The sequence below is a fragment of the Aegilops tauschii genome, chromosome 2, assembly GCF_002575655.3.
Source record: "Aegilops tauschii subsp. strangulata cultivar AL8/78 chromosome 2, Aet v6.0, whole genome shotgun sequence".
Lineage (NCBI taxonomy): Eukaryota > Viridiplantae > Streptophyta > Magnoliopsida > Poales > Poaceae > Aegilops > Aegilops tauschii.
Window position 1 is genome coordinate 349095034 of NC_053036.3, and position 6563 is coordinate 349101596.

General features: G+C 49.4%; 1 long non-coding RNA gene across 1 annotated transcript; it reads left to right on the forward strand.

Annotated features, from left to right (window-relative positions):
• The first annotated feature begins 4463 nt into the window (after positions 1-4463).
• Positions 4464-6204, forward strand: LOC109745040 (uncharacterized). The gene is made up of 2 exons (XR_012202690.1): positions 4464-5435; positions 5532-6204. It is a non-coding gene; the product is annotated as an uncharacterized lncRNA (long non-coding RNA).
• The last annotated feature ends 359 nt before the right edge of the window (positions 6205-6563 follow it).

Sequence of the window (6563 nt, forward strand, 5' to 3'; positions counted from 1 at the left end):
CTTGATCTAGTAGAATAAAGTTTTAGTATGATCTAGCTTTGAGTTTTTACTTTATGTTCCCTCTATGTAATCGAGTCCTTGAGATATATAATAAAGAGTAGTTTTGAGATAAGGGCTTTCGCTTTCTTGCTATGATCTTGAGGGAATTAAATAAAATAAATAATAAAAAGAAATGAAAAGATCATATATTGATCTTATGGAGAGTAATGACTTCACATATAAAGAGTATGATGAATAAAAGTTGTTGAGGGTTGACAAACATAGTTTTGGTCATTGTTGCAATTAATAGGAAGTAATAAAGAAAGAGAGGCTTCACATATAAATATACTATCTTGGACATCTTTTGTAATTGTGAGCACTCATTAAAATATGACATGCTAAAAAGTTGATGTTGGACAAGGAAGACAACATAATAGTTTATGTTTTCTTATATCCGAATAGAAGTTATATTGTCATGGATCATCCAACATGTTGAGCTTGCCTTTCCCTCTCATGCTAGCCAAATTCTTTGCACCAAGTAGAGATACTACTTGTGCTTCCAAACATCCCTAAACCCAGTTTTGCCATGAGAGTCCACCATACCTACCTATGGATTGAGTAAGATCCTTCAAGTAAGTTGTCATCGGTGCAAGCAATAAAAATTGCTCTCTCTAAATATGTATGATCTATTAGTGTGAAGAAAATAAGCTTTACACGAACTTGTGATATGGAAGAAATAAAAGTGACGGACTGCATAATAAAGGTCCTTATCGCAAGTGGCAATATAAAGTGACGTTCTATTGCACTAAGATTTTATACATCCGACCATAAAAGTGCATGACAACCTCTGCTTCCCTATGCGAAGGGCCTATTTTTTACTTTTATCTTCTACCCTTATACAAGAGTCATGGTGATCATCACCTTTCCTTTTTATACTTTTTCCTTTGGCAAGCTCGAAGTGTTGGAGAGATCTGGATATATATATCCCCTTGGATGTAGGTTAGCATAAAGTATTATTGTTGACATTACCCTTGAGGTAAAAGGTTGGGAGGCAAAACTATAAGCCCCTATCTTTCTCTGTGTTCGATTGAAACTATGAACCCATAAGTATTGCGTGAGTGTTAGCAATTGTGAAAGATTATATGATAGTTGAGTGGACTTGTTGAAAAGCACTTTAATTGACTCTTTCCGATGTTATGATAAATTGCAATTGCTCCAATAACTGAGATCATAGTTTGTTAGTTTTCAATGAAGTTTCTGATTCATACTTTACCTTGTGAACGAATTGTTACTTTAGCATAAGAAATTATATGACAATATATGTTGTTGTTCTAAAGATAATCATGATGCCCTCATGTCCGTATTTTATTTTATCGACACCTCTATCTCTAAACATGTGGACATATTTTTCGATATCGGCTTTCGCTTGAGGACAAGCGAGGTCTAAGCTTGGGGGAGTTGATACATCCATTTTGCATCATGCTTTTATATTGATATTTAATGCAATATGGGCTGTTATTACACATTATATCACAATACTTATGTCTATTCTCTCTTATTTTATAAGGTTTACATGAAGAGGGAGAACGCCAGCAGCTGGAATTCTGGACTGGAAAAGGAGCAAATATTAGAGACCTATTCCGCACAACTCCAAAAGTCCTCAACTTCACGGAGCATGTTTTTGGAATATATAAAAAATATTGGGCGAAGAAAGTATTAGAGGGGGGCCACCAGCCAGCCAAAAGGGTGGAGGGCGCGCCCTACCCCCCTGGCGCCCCCCCAACCTTGTGGACCCCCTGGCAGGCCTCCGGTGCCCATCTTTGGCTATATGGTGTCTTTCACCCTAGAAAAAATCAAGAAGGAGCTTTCGGGACGAAGCACCGCCGTCTCGAGGCGGAACCTGGGCAGAACCAATCTAGGGCTCCAGCGGAGCTGTTCTGCTGGTGAAACATCCCTCCAGAAGGGGGAAATCGTCGTCATCGTCATCACCATCGATCCTCTCATCAAGAGGGTGTCAATCTCCATCAACATCTTCACCAGCACCATCTCCTCTCAAACCCTAGTTCATCTCTTGTATTCGATCTTGGTCCCAAAACCTCAGATTGGTACCTGTGGGTTGCTAGTAGTGTTGATTACTCCTTGTAGTTGATGCTAGTTGGTTTATCCGGTGGAAGATTATATTTTCAGATCCTTAATGATAATTAATACTCCTCTGATCTTGATTATGAATATGCTTTGTGAGTAGTTCCGTTTGTTCCTGAGAACATGGGAGAAGTATTGTTATAAGTAATCATGTGAATTTGGTATTCGTTCGATATTTTGATGAGATGTATGTTGTCTCTCCTCTAGTGGTGTTATGTGAACGTCGACTACATGACACTTCACCATTATTTGGGCCTAGGGGAAGACATGTGGAAGTAATAAGTAGATGATGGGTTGCTAGAGTGACAGAAGCTTAAACCCTACTTTATGCATTGCTTCGTAAGGGGCTGATTTGGATCCATATGTTTCATGCTATGGTTAGGTTTACCTTAATACTTCTTTCATAGTTGCGGATGCTTGCGAGAGGGGTTAATCATAAGTGGGAGGCTTGTCCAAGGAAGGGCAGCACCCAAGCACCGGTCCACCCACATTTCAAATTATCAAAGTAACAAACGCGAATCATATGAGCATGATGAAAACTAACTTGACAATAATTCCCATGTGTCCTCGGGAGTGCTTTGCTTTATATAAGAGTTCGTCCAGGCTTGTCCTTTGCTACAAAAAGGATCGGCCCACCTTGCTGCACCTTAGTTACTTTATTTACTTGTTACCACTTACGATTTATCTTATCACAAAACTATCTGTTACCGATAATTTCAGTGCTTGCAGAGAATACCTTGCTGAAAACCGCTTGTCATTTCCTTCTGCTCCTCGTTGGGTTCGACACTCTTACTTATCGAAAGGACTACGATAGATCCCCTATACTTGTTGGTCATCATGGGTCATACTTGGAGTCCCTTGAACCATCGATGAACGATCCCACGAACCACCCACGATTAGTCCCTCGAATCGAAGACCAAAAGCACGGCCTCTCTGCTTGGTTGCAAGTGTGCAGCCTTCATGATCCGGCAGTGCTTCGCCGTCCAGAGCTAATTTTAGCCGAAGAATTAGGGGAAGGAGATTGGAACGACATTGGACTTCTTATTATGAGGATTAGAGGGACTAGACCTAACTCTAATTAGTCAACTAGGACCAACTAGAACTAGAACTAGAAGAACTAGAGGAGGCTCCAAAACTTTCTCAAATAGAGTCAACACCTCATGTGTGTGTGTGTGTGTATATGTATACATATATATAGTGTGGGTCTATTCTGATAACACCCTTAAGACTCTTATTCTTATAAGAGCATCTCCAGCCGCGCCCCCAACAAGGCCCCCCAGACGAACTTTCGGCCGCCGGCGCCAAAAAAAGGCCCAGTCGCGCCCCCAACGGCCCAGTTTTCGCCGGCTCAGGCCGAAATTGGCGCCGGCGGACCCAACCCGAACCCGGCGTGCTGGGGGGCGCCGGGCGAATCGTTTTTGGTGCGAAGAGCCGCGGGCCCCCCTTGCCAGCGACTCGACTCTCTTCTCGCCGCTTCGTCGTCCTCATCGCCTCGTTCCCCGCGGCGAATCAATGCCAAAGCTGCGCGCGCTGCCGCGCCGGTCAGCCTCCATTGATGCCTCACGGGCCGAGCGCTTCCCAGGCGACGGCGCGGCGGCGAATGGCTTCGGGCGCCGCCATCTTCACGAGGACGAGACTCGCCTCCTTTTCGAGGCCGAGTACCCGGTCCCGCCGGACATGCAGGTGCCCGGGGCGTGGAGGATCAGCGCCGCCGGCGTGTCGGTGCCACCACCACCCACCGAGGCGGCGCGGCGGGACGACTACTACCGCGACGAGATGGTCCGGCAGCGCCGGGCCCTGGAGGAGATAGAAGCCCGCAAACGTGGGCGCGAGGACGAGCACGGCGTCGTGATCCTCGACAGCGACGAGGACGAGGACGCCCCCGGACCGTCCAACCCGCCGCGCCAACCAGGGGAGGGATGCAGCAGGGACGGTGACGACGGAAGCGGCGGCGACGACGACGACGGCGACTACACGCGGTTCTACAACCTCCTCGGCATGTAGAACTGCAAGGGCGGGCGGCGGGCGGCGAGGAGCGGCGAGGGAGACGGCGAGGAGCGGCGATGGAGACGGCAGGAGCAGCCCCTAGTAGTTTTTTTTTTTTTTGTAAAATATGTTTAAATTTGAACGAACTCGCCGATTTTTGCGTTAAATTTGAGCCATGTTTGCGCCGTATTTAAGTTTTTCAAAAAAAAGTGGACGTCGCGACTGGGGCATCACGCCCCAGCGCGGTTTAGCGCCGGTGCGCCGGGGGCGATTTTTAGCCCTTCCTAGGAGCCAACGGCTGGAGATGCTCTAACACCGAGCTTATTCTGCTAACACCGGCGCCGCATGCCTACCCCACCTGTTCCACTAGTCAAACCCCGCTCCACCCCATCTTCTTCCCTGCCCACGACCCCCACAACCCCACGAATCCACGATCCACCGCCCAGCCTCCATCCCGCGCCGCGCCCCGCCAGCCTCCTCCTGCGCCGCCCTGATGGGATGGGCCGGAGCCCCCGCGACCCCCCGCCCTCCTCCTCCTTCCTCCAAGGAGCCCCGCCCCACTACTTCCCCACCGGCGTCACCTTCATCTCACCGGCCGCGCGGCGTCCTCCCCGACGCCGTCCCGCACCCATCGCGCCGCTCGGCCACCACCTACTAGAGCGCCGCCCACAGCCACCTCTGCCCCACCGACGCCGATTCCCGCCCCGGCGCCGCTCGCCGCCCACAGCTTCCTGACACCGCGTCCCAGAGCCGCCAGCGCCGGGTGTGGACTCCCGCTGATGGATCCGAGCTGCCACGCCCTCGCCGCTCGAGCGCTGCCCCACCCCCATCCGCCGCATCTCCACCCTTCCCCCACCTTCTCCCCATCTCCAAATCGAGCAGCACCTCCACCTCCGGCATCCCCTCCTCCTTTCGCCACCACCGCCACATCGCCGGGGCCCCGCTCCCGCACCGAGCCGGCGCAGGTGCCTCCATGGCGCGCCGCCCCCGACCCACACTGCTGGATCCGGTGACCCCGGCCACGGACCCATGGATCCCGTGCCAGCAGGCCGGTCTTCTACTCCGGATCCCGGCCAACCCGCGGTCCTCTCCGGCGACCTCCAATCTGCACTCCACCTTGAAGGAGCGTGAGCCTGTGGCCCACGCTCGACCAGCGTTCCCCCGTCGACGACCCTGTGGCACCTCGGCGACCAAGTGTTTACCTGCGCTCGCCGTGGATGCCCTCGGCCCCTGGTGCATCCCTTCCCTCATCTCTCAGGCCGTGTCCTGCATTTCGATTCGGTGTGCGCCGCTGTCCTCCGGCGGGCGCGCGTGCAGTGCACTTAGCGGTGATGCTCTTGTTCTAGTTCGCTCTTTTCACTTCTGAAAGAAAATATTGAGTGCACTGCAAACGTAAATTCATGTTCTTCCGGTTCAATTTACAGATTTTTGCAGGAGAGGGGAGAAACATAAAAAAAAAAAGGAACAAACTGCGCCCTAGTGACCAGTGCAGATGTGCTCCTGATGCACTTTGGCTGGTCGTGGTGGAGTGCCCTTTGCCCAATGACCATTGCCTGACATGCAGTTCGCCGCTTCCACCATGGTCCTCTCGTCATGTGCAGTACAGAGCACATGTGAAAACATGCGGTTTACTCAGTCATCTCGATCAGTCCTCTTTCAGTCAGGAGTTCACTTGTTTGAGATAATTTTTGATGTAGTTCATTTGTCTTGTCTCTGCAAATTTGATCTCATGTGTGGTATGCCGGGCATGAGGAGGGCGACAACGTGCAAAGATGATATGCAGCGGCACACCATGCAGCACGGTGCACGTGGACATTCAGTTAATTGCAGCGCAGTTCGGTGGTGCGGGCGGCATTTTTTTCTTTCTTTTATTTGTATAGAAAAAAGTTTCATCTCGTCAGGCACAAGTAGTCTATTTTATTTCGAATATGCAGTTTCAGTGGCATGGTCTACTTTGCAAGTGCAGTACGCCGCTGGGGTGTGATCTAGTGCAGCTCGACTAGTCCTCAATTGTGTTTCGGCCGGTGATAGTGTTGATTTTGTATCTATGTGTAGCTGTATAAAAATAATGAATGGATATATATGTTTTGAAGCTCACTTTGTTCTCTCACATGGTTCACTATAAAGCTCCTTTGTGGTTCACTATATCAATGCAACACCTGCAGTGCGTTTGGTCTTCGGATGTGGTTCACTTTTGAGAGTGATGCTGTTCACTTGGGTCTAACATGAAAGTGCGAAAAATTTAGCGAAACAACAAGATAGTAATGCCGTTCACTTCGATATATGTCGTGGTTCACTTGCCCTCGTCTCCGCGGTCCACTCTCGTTCATAAAAATTGTTGAAAAAAGACAACAAAAACTCACAAAAAAACTCGTGTGAGGAAGTTCACGTCCGACAAAAGAATTCATGAAGTTCACTTGACTGTCCGATGAAGTGCGGTTTTCGGTCCGAAGCAG